The sequence below is a fragment of the Planococcus citri genome, chromosome 5 (assembly GCF_950023065.1).
Source record: "Planococcus citri chromosome 5, ihPlaCitr1.1, whole genome shotgun sequence".
NCBI classification, from domain to species: domain Eukaryota; kingdom Metazoa; phylum Arthropoda; class Insecta; order Hemiptera; family Pseudococcidae; genus Planococcus; species Planococcus citri.
Window position 1 is genome coordinate 35120393 of NC_088681.1, and position 10590 is coordinate 35130982.

The 10590-nt window shown below is 31.0% G+C and overlaps 1 protein-coding gene across 2 annotated transcripts in view; it reads right to left on the reverse strand.

Moving 5' to 3' along the window:
- Window positions 1-1469, reverse strand: part of LOC135848529 (uncharacterized) — a 90936-nt gene extending 89467 nt beyond the window's left edge. The window contains exon 1 of one of the 2 annotated variants that reach the window (XM_065368452.1): window positions 1077-1469. The gene's annotated coding sequence lies outside the window, so the exon portion shown is untranslated. Of the gene's footprint in view, window positions 1-548; window positions 881-1076 lie in introns of those variants that run through there. The other variant, XM_065368453.1, reaches the window with a different exon arrangement.
- Window positions 1470-10590: the final 9121 nt, after the last annotated feature.

Genomic DNA, 10590 nt, shown 5'->3' on the forward strand with positions numbered 1-10590 from the left:
AATTTAAAAATTGTATTTAAAAAAAAAATTAAATTCTTTAACAAAATAAGAAAAAAACGATCTGAGTGAAACGGTCATTCAAAGGCCAATTTTTAAAATAAAGACCCTCTACCGAATCGTACGCAGGGCTACTAATATCTCTATCTGCTCTGATAAAGATGAGCATTTTTACCTCTATTTTAAATCAGTGAGGGGTATGGGATCTTTTACTAACTTCTTCAATTATAGTTCAATCTTCGTTATTATATGTAGGGTATTATCCATTTTTTCTTAAGGGGTGCAGGGGGATAGAGGATCTCAAAAACCAACATACAAACGTTTTTTTCCAATTAAAGAAACAGGGTTGAAAAAAGTTCACGAACATTGGCCTTGGCAATATACCTGAAAGTATGAGGAAGCTCTTCTAAGTTTCTCCGCGTCTTAAGGGGTTAGCATAATAGACGCGGAACAGTCTTCAGATCCAGTATCATATTTACATAGCATAGAATCCATAAAAATTAACGTCATACGCAGCAAAAATAAATATGTATAGCAATTCAAATACATACCTAGCGAGTAAACTCCTATGCTCATCTCATTCAGACGTATAGGAAAGTATTGGTATGTATTGAAATTAATTAACACATCTGTGACGAGTAAACTGTGCTCGTATTTGTCGAATATGATCACCATATAACACGTTATGCAATAAACAACGATCACATCTGTATCATCAACGTCAACGTACGAGTAAATTATCACTAGCACTAGGTAACAATATTAATTATTTGGTAAATTGATGCACCCAGCCAACGATACGAAAGTGTCAAAATTGAAAATACAGACAAGATAGGTAAGATACCTAAGTCAGCAAAAACACTACTTGACTATGACTAAAAAGCACATGTACTGAATTTTATCGTCTCTGCAAAGTACATATGTAGAGAGGCAGACATACAGTCAAGTAGAAACAACACAGCTGTGCAAGATCAATAAAGTATTGATTTTTTTCCACAGTATGTTTACCACGCCAAAGCTTATCGCCGGGGTGAAGAATTATTCATTCGATAAATAGGTAAAATCATATCAGAACTTACCCAACATGCAGGTAAACACGCGACAAATATTTACAGGTTCGTAAATCGCCAAATTGCCGATGGTCTGGTTCTCACGTGCGGAACAGCGGTACACGATATTGATACGGTTACGAGATACGTTATTTTATCGATCACCAAGACGCACCACTCTTGCTCGACACTTTAAGGTATCACTGCGAAGTTAAAATGAAATTAACACCGGGAAAACTTTATCGGAAAATTCGAAAAAAAAACGATTGAAAGTATTGAAAAAACTCGAATTCGGCGACACATACACAACAATACAACACTCAACTAAGCCGCAGTGTTACGACTGGGATATAACGCAAAACATAGCAGCGCCATAGATAAGCTTCACAGACGGCGTTTTGTTGTTCCGTATACTTACTGTACCTACTCTCGTATGTTCGCGTATTTCCGATGACGACAGGAAATTAGCATTTTCGGTACACCTTGGCGCAAAATTTTGCTTCGCGGTTTCGTCACTGGTCATCAGAGCATGTAGGTCAGGGATAGAAGACGCGTGGTTTATTTATAATATATTTTTATTCTGTTGATGGGTGATGGCGGTTGTCGCACGCTGCAGATCTGAAAGTGAAAATATCAAATATGCATTTAGCTTATACATGGACTGGAAGTATTATTTAGCTTTTGGGTCATAAAAGATCGTAGATCTTACAACTTGAGTAAGCAACTAGGCATGCAGTACTGTCAACAGTTCTAATTTTGGATATCATTTTCAACTGACTGAAACGAAAACAGAAGAATGGAACACACCCGAAAACTCAGATTGAGGTGAAATTTGATTCACAGAAAGAGTACGTCGTCACCCAGACCGTCACAGAACCGAATTTCGAAAATGATTGAGTATTTATTAATTTTTTTACAAAAAGAGTAAAATATAAAGATGAAAATTTTAAAAATTGATTGAATTGATCGCCACGGACTTTTCTTCAGCAATTTTAAATCGCCCCAGAAGGCGTTGTAATCAATCTTGACAACAGAACTAAGAGTAATTTAATATGTACCATCATAATTTCGACAATCCGAGGTAACGAGTTGAAAAGCGTATTTTTTTTACAAGTTGAACATCTCAAATTTGAAAAAAATTCCAATAGGTAGGTACCTATCGTTAATTTTCGCAACAAATTATCCAAAACTGCCACTACCTTCAAAGATCCACCCTCCAAATCGATTTGCATCATTTTCAAACAAGTCTGCGAAATCGTCCCCCGAATCTATAACTGATAAGCACCAGCACCATTTTCGGGCAGATCTGGAGCCTCCAGCTAAACTTGTCGACTTTGGAACATAAAAAATACACATTTCAACCCGTTGCTTCGGATTTGAGATTAAAATGCCCCAATCGATTTGAAATGTCGAACTTATGACAGGATTAAATTTATAATTTTTTTTTTTTTTTTGCAGAAATAAATATAGGTACATATTAGCGAACCCTTTTCTGCCATTTTCAAAAATTTGCCAAAAATCGAAAAATCAGCCCAAAATTTAATCCTGAGGTTTGGGTAACATGTTCTTTCAGTGAGCAAAATTTCAGCTCAATCGGAATTAACAAGTACCTAGTAAAATTTTTCTTGTTTGTGTAAAAGAAAATAAAAATTGACGAGTTTCATTTTATTTCTGTTTTCAATTTTTTGAAGGATTTTTAAAAATTTGAATTTGGCTCATTTCTCTACAAAAAGATCAAAATTAGATCGAGTCGCGGTACAAAGGTAGAATTTGGTTCATACACTATTTTGACCTTTCAACTTGATGAGGGGTAGTTTTTAAGCCTTCCAAAGCATCCATCAAGTCAAGTTTTTAGAAAATTCTATAAGGGGGCTAAATATAATCCAGCATCTGTCAACTTAGAATAATCGTTTTGGTAATCCCTTCGGTCTATCAGTACCAATCCATTATTTATTTTACCAAGAATGATTTTTTAAAAAGAAAACTAACAAAATCCGAAAATATGCTAGAAGCTCCAGAACATTTCGAAACAGCAACTAGACGATTACAGTAGTCTAAAACACTATGCAAATTCAAATTTGCTAAAACGTAATCAAATGCCTGTTCTTTTTTTTCAATTTCAAAAAATTTGTTAAACATAAAAAAATTGAACTCAATCTAATAAGCACCTGAAATGCCTCAGAGCGTAAAACATTTTCAATTTTTTTTTCATGTTTCTCCTATTTGGTTAAAACAATTTTTACGGGTTATAAACATTCCTTATTTAATTGCCATTCAGAATAAATTTCGAATTTTTTTGTACCTACCACACTAGGTTGGTAATACATGACAGACAGTACGTAAAAATAAAGATGAAAATTTCCAGCTCAATCGGTGGACGGTGGATATTAATTTGTTTCTTGTGGACAATCCTTGAAAAATGGGAAAAAGATGAACCGATCGTTGCGAGTACAAATAGGTACATGTATTCCATGACGTGCAGCCAGAAAACGCAACAAAGCTTCCTCGAGATTGGACCAATGTACATAGCTCTGCAAAGAAATAAATATAAAACTTTAGTAGTCAAATTCTGCAAGTAGACAGAACCTCCGATAAAATAGAAATTAACATGTACCTACATATAAACAGGTGTTTCAGAAAAAATTTGAAATTTTTTAAAATACCAGGTGTGAGGTGAAAAACAGTCCAAAATATCTAATAGTAGCAAGAGTAATTATCTAACTTTTATGTACTTCAGAGAACCAAATTCCCTTTTCATAAGTAAGTATTATGTACATGAAAAACCATGTACCTAACATTTTCATTTCCTTCCTACAGAAAGCATTGGGTGAACATGATGTTGCCTATGCAAAGAATTCGAGGAGAAAAAAGATTCGTATTTTTCTTTTAAATTGTTGAAGACTGACCAGCATAGGTAGGTACTTCTAAAACCCGAAGAAATTCCAAAATAATGCTAGTTTGTCTCGCATACGTTTCATAGGAACTGCAACATTGAAAAAATGATTTCAGAATTCCAAAAATTATTTTAATAATCTTTCATTTTTGACAATGTCCACTTTCTTCGAGATCAGAATAATGAATTTCTCAAAAAAAATTAGTCAGCTCATTTCAAATGTCATTTCTTTATTCTTTTTTTTTAGTAGGTACGTATTATTGGAAATGAAACAAATACCTAGGCAGCTAATCATAATTATCTATTATTTCATTAGGTAGTTATTTTTTTCCCTTCTTACGAGTATAATGAATCAAATAATTCATCTACATAGGCATTATTTTTCATTTTCAATTTATGAACTTATGAAGCAACGTTATATTCCACACAAAATAATAGATACGAAGAATAAAATTATTTGACAAAAGAACTTGAAAGTTGAATATTTTTGAAAATTTAAAGCCCTCTTTTCTGTTTTAATTTTCCCTAAAAACAGTTTTTTTTTTTTTTTTTTTTTAATTTTGCAAGATTGACTCAAGATTTATTTCATTTGAATGTTCTGTAGCTTTTTCAATGTAGGTTCCATATCAAGTAGATGAATAAGTACCTAATTTGTCACTGTTTTGTTAGGTACTTTAATTCGCGATTTCTCATAATTTTGATCATCCGCTTGTTTCGGCGAATGCAAAAATAATATTTTCAGTTGAATGATCTTCTACAAGATATGTTATTATGATAGTTCATTTCCTTCCCGCAAAAGCGCTAAGAAAACTAGAACATCGGTTCGTTTTACTTTTCATTTCAAATTTCAATGATAGATCGATCAACAAGAACAATAATAGACCTACAAAATTAATTGATTAATTTTTTATGTGAATTTAAATTCATTTTTCAAAATACATATCACACAATTCAGATAAATACTTGCTCAAAATTAATATTTCTATTCGTTATTATGCATTAAAATAAATATTTGATATATCTCAAATAATGAACTTGTAAAGTAGAATTACTCGTACATTGCATTATTATTCACTTAGTATGTTATAGGTATTTTATATTACTTCACAGAAGTCTTATTTTATGTATTTACTCAATCAAAAAATAATAGAATTGCAACTCATTTTCCTTGTTTACCTTCATCCAAAGAAAACTAGTAAAAAAATTCATCATCGGTCTATTGAACAATATTTCTGCATTTCATTACCAATAAATGTACTATGTACCAGAAAAAATGCAACCATCATTTTTCTTTTTTAAAGCAAGTGATGCATTATGCAGAGAATCAATTCAAAAAATCCGTTATGTAATCATTGAAACAAAACAACCATATTCACGTGAAAAACATACCAGGCTAAAGTTGTTTGAATGCTTATCATACATTGACGAGTATTTCAAAGAATCGGATAGTAAAATCGTTTTATAATTTTAAATGAAGCTTGCTTTTTGATTTTTACAGCTGCATTGGTGATTTAGAATCGTCATCAACCCTTTTCAGTTAAAGATGGGGAGGTGGAGGGAGGAAGAACGGCATTTATCATACCTAATATAAAAATGCCACAAAGACTGTAGAAATTTATAATGCGAAACAGTACTGCTTATTTTCATTTTTACTTTTATTTTTGTTCTAGTAGGAATTTTTCAAGCAGGTACTAGGTAGGTTTTTTATTTTCAGAACACTCTACTGTTTTTATATTAATTAGCGTCTTTATTCAAGATTTCTAAAGCACCCGAAGATTCAACAAGAATAATCAATAATAATTTCGGTTTTGTTCTAATTTTTTTTTTTTTTAAATTATTTTTGTGAAATTGAAATTGAAAGAAACTTGTTTTACCTACAGTTGGCGTATTCGAAAGACCTTTACTTTTTTTAAAAAGTAAAAATTGCAAAAGATAAATGGGTAGTTATGTTTTGCTCAAATATTTTTTTTGTTGCTCAATTTAATTTCTACAGCCATAATGCCACATTGCTGATTATAGATTCTAAAAATGAAAACTGCAGATACAGAAATTGATAAACGAATAGGTAGTAATTATCATTTATAAAAATTAAAAATAATAATTGACAAAAATTTTTTAATGAAATCAAATTTTAAAAAATGATTACAATTTGTTCTATTAAATCCAATAAAATGAGTCTGATTAGTAAAAATTCAACCGTGAAAAATGACGAAAGGTTCAAATGTAATTTTATATGGTTAGATTAAATTTTATGTGGGCTAATTTGATGTTTATTTCAAAAATTATTCACATTAATAAAATAACATGTAATTTTTTCATCAAAAATAAAATTAAGCTAAAGAAACACCTAATTCGAAATTTTATCTTCAGATAAAATACTGTAGGTATCCTATCTCAAAACTCCCAATCAATTTGAAACAATATACCTAAATGAAGTTTTCTGATTTTATTATTCACTGTATGAGGTACTTTCCAATTGAGAAATTGTTTATAATTAGATAAGTATCGAGTGTCTTCGAATTATTAACATTATTTTTTTGTTCTATCTGCTTTAAAATATCAATATGTAACGTAGATGTGCAAAAAAAATAACTAAAATCTTTTTTCATTCATTCTTTCTTTCTTTTTTTGAAAATCATTAGGTATGACGTACTTCTTATCAAAGTACCTGCCAATTACCTATCAGGAAATAAGAATTGTAACATTAATGGTATTTTCAACAGTCGAATACTATTGAAAAAAATCAAAATATGTTTTTTATTTTACCAATTTCTAATTCAAGCAAATAATTTCCAATAAAAGGAGTATTTGTAAACTTTCAATTTGTAAATCAATAAACAACAGAGCATATCTTTTTAATCGCCATAATTTCAGTGTTTTTATTCAAAAAAAATTTCTTAAAGCAATGTTTCTCAAAAAAATTAAATTGTGTGTTAAATTCAAATGGAATTCTTCATAACTCATTAATTAGGGGGTAAAAGCTAAATATAATAACCATATTGTACTCATTATCTGAAAGTAAATGTTGGAGTGTAGCATCCGGCACGAGGCTGATTAGACAACACTTAATACTTGGAAGACGATAAAGTTGCTTTGTATTTGAACAGAGTTTATCAGTAGTCTCCTGATACGAAGTGAGTTATGCCTTCATTAATTTTTATTTGAACGCATGGAACTTGGTTCCATCAATTTTCTTCGTTGTCCAAAGTCTCCGGTTACAAAAAAAAGCTTTGATATACCTTACCTACCTATTCATATCTACTGACTTTTCATTAAAGTAGGTAATTAGATTTCGTTTATTTCAACTTCATTAGCTACGCCTTCTACTAATGTGAGTGCATAGCTAGCTGGATAATACGTGATCTTCTAGACCTTATTTAAGAAGTGTAATAAAAATTTTGAAATACTGATAAGAGAACATTCGTTTATGAAACGTGCCGTGCTCAACTTACGTCAATAATTAAAGAAGATATTCTAGTTCAATGTATCAAAACTACTAATTTATGTCTATGTATTATCGCCTAAACCGATTTTATTTTAGGTTTAAAAGCCTATATCACGTGATTACAATCATAAAATAAATACAAATTAAAGCCTGTCGAATGAAGAAGAAAATATTGCTTAATGTACGTTCTCAGAAAATCTCGTAATGATGTATTTTTTATTTTTAAATACTTACAGAAGTCATAGGTGGATAACCTTTGAAAAATAGTATTCAAAAAAAAAAAAAAATTCAACGTTATTCTTCACAACACGAATCCATTTGAAATATTTCGATACCCTGATCCGATTACTTACGGCCTATCATTTTAAAAAAGAAGCTAGGAAGCTACTAGACCAGGAAACCTTTCCCAAATCCCTTCATCCTCTTTCCTTTCCTCACCCACACTTTATCATTTGCCCCAGGATACAGTAAATTTTAACCAAGCAGATCAGATACAGAAAACGAAAAAAAATTTCGTCCAAACTCGAGGCCAATCATTCAACTTCTCACCTTGAACCAGAAACTTTTCTCACTACTTCGTCTATAGCATTACTCACCACAAATTGCTGGCAAATAATCAACCCATTTCCAGGATTTCTTCAAGTGACATTATTACGTTATACATTACGAAGGAAAATAATTTTATTATATCACCTTACTCGATCTAAAAATAAAAAAAACCACCATCGCTGCAACCTTTTAAATATTATTTCTTTCTCATACAAAAAAATCACACCATCAGTACAACGTATTTTTAAACGTCAATTATTCGTGAAATATAACCTCACTTAGGTAAATTCAAGTATCACGTTACCTGATTACAAATAGTCAATGATTCTGTCCCGAAAGCAAATTCTACATATTTTTTGCAAAAAAAAATACGTAAGCGTTCGTTTTGGATTTATATTTTAAGGTATTTTTTTGGTTATTTGTTAAAATTAACGAGAGCTTTCCAATCTCGACTCGAGATTTTTTTACATAACCCTCTTTTTTTCAGACGTAAAAAATTATGATATTTTTCTAAAGATGAAGCACAATACCTACATTAAAATAAACAAAATGGTTACCTATTTTGGTTTTCTTTCTAAAATCACTTACATCAAGGTTGTCTGGTACCTATGAAATTCGTAAGAGGAAAACCATTGTGAGGTTTCGTATAGAATTTTTTTTTAGTTTGCTTGGAATATCTTTACTCGATAAAAATAAGTTTATTTTTTACCTATTCCTATTTCATGAAGTGAAATAAATAACCCAAATTTCTTCATTTCGAAAAACTTGCGAGTAATATTTTCACTTCCTGTAATTTACAACCTGATAACTCATTTATTAATCAGAATAGGTATGTCTAGAATTTCTAAAGGTTTCTGTTCTGGTCCATCATCCTCGAAATATACACGTCATTAAAAAAAAGAAATGAATAATTAAAGGTAAAACCCTCTGATTTTATTTTACAACAATTATTTATCAGATCCGTTACGACTGTAAATTACGCAATACTATCAGATAAAAAAACGAACAAATAAATGAGGCATATAAAAGACACTTAAGACGCCATGTTCAAGAAATCTACGTCTTATACGATTATGTAGATTACAATATCATACAGAAAGACGCTAATGAAATCATATAGGTAACAAGAAATCTCCAAAAAATGTTCGGGAAAGATATTTCTAGGATAAAAAAAATTTTAACTTCAAGAGACCAAAAAGTTTTATTTGATTACGGAGTCATGAAACCCAAACTGTGGATTTCCCAAGTAACCGATGAAAACTTCAATTTAAAGCTTCACCTCGTTATCTTCTACGAGTAGAATGAAACTTTCGACAGTTGAACCCATACTAATTGAGGTTATACTTTTATTACATTAATTACCTAATACGTGTACCACTTGCGTAATATGTCGTGGCTAACACAGTCTCACAAGACGATGCTTACACAGTGATCGTCAAAAATCACGAGAAATTTCAGCCTGATTCATTCAAAGAATTAACGACCCATAATAATTAAAAATACGCAAATTTCGTTCAAGATGAGTAGACTTTGAGTTGATCGTATGTAGCGATTAGAGACCCAATGAATGACAGTGGCGTGTTTGAAACAAACTACACAATGTATACGTATTTTATTTTTAATTTGTATGATGTCATTAACTTTTCGGCGAATCAAGTTTCTATTCTACGAGAGTGTTTTCAAATGCGTCATTGAAACGATTGCCCCATTTTTGAATAATAATTCACAACAATGGTTTTATTTTACTATACGTAAGTCGGTCTTTATCATATCGTACAAATTTAATGGCTAAAAAAATGATAAAAATTGCGAAAAAATTGAAAAATTTTGAAAAAGTTATGATTAAATGTTGGGTTAGTTATTAAAGTGATGGGTGCTTCCTTGAACCCCTGCAGTCATTTATTATACATTTTGAAATATTTGTGACTTTTGATCTTACAATATTCTACTCATTTTTTTTCCATTCGGGAAGTTGAGAAATATCACGTGTTTTTTTCACCAATCCAGTACTGATAGTGAAAAGAGAGGAAAAGGAACCGAAGCATCGGTTTCCAAAGGTACTAGATAATTAAGCCTATCTGTATACTTAATTCATGTCTAGACTATCTGGTTCCCAATACCAAGGCACTGATAACTGAAGTAAAATATGTACCTACCGGTAAAGTTTGAATGTAATTAGTAAACAGAATGATGAGTTGAACTTTTGCTTACAAAAATTTTCATTTTCAACACTAAAAGTATAAATTTCCGATAAGAAATTAAACATTTCGAAAAATTTTAACGCAACCTATGACACACAACTTCACTAATCAAAGTTGTAGAAGCTCAAGTCAAGTTGAATATCCTTCCAAGTATCAGAACAATTTGACATTTCTGGAGAAAATTGATAACTTGCTAGTTGAGGGAGGGAGCGTCCACGAATGGCCCTGTTTTTGGGTAGAGAAGGAAAGAGCATGGCATGAAACCCTCACAACCATAATTTCAGCAGCCTAAATTAATTTTTCGATTTTTGGCAAATTTTTAAAAATTCAAAATTGACCATTTTTGACGAATTATGCTTTTTTAAAAAAATGTATATTTACTTACGAGGGAGATACCTACTTATCTCAACTCGCAGAGAAAAATTGAACCGAACAAAGCTAGATCAAAAAAGCTGT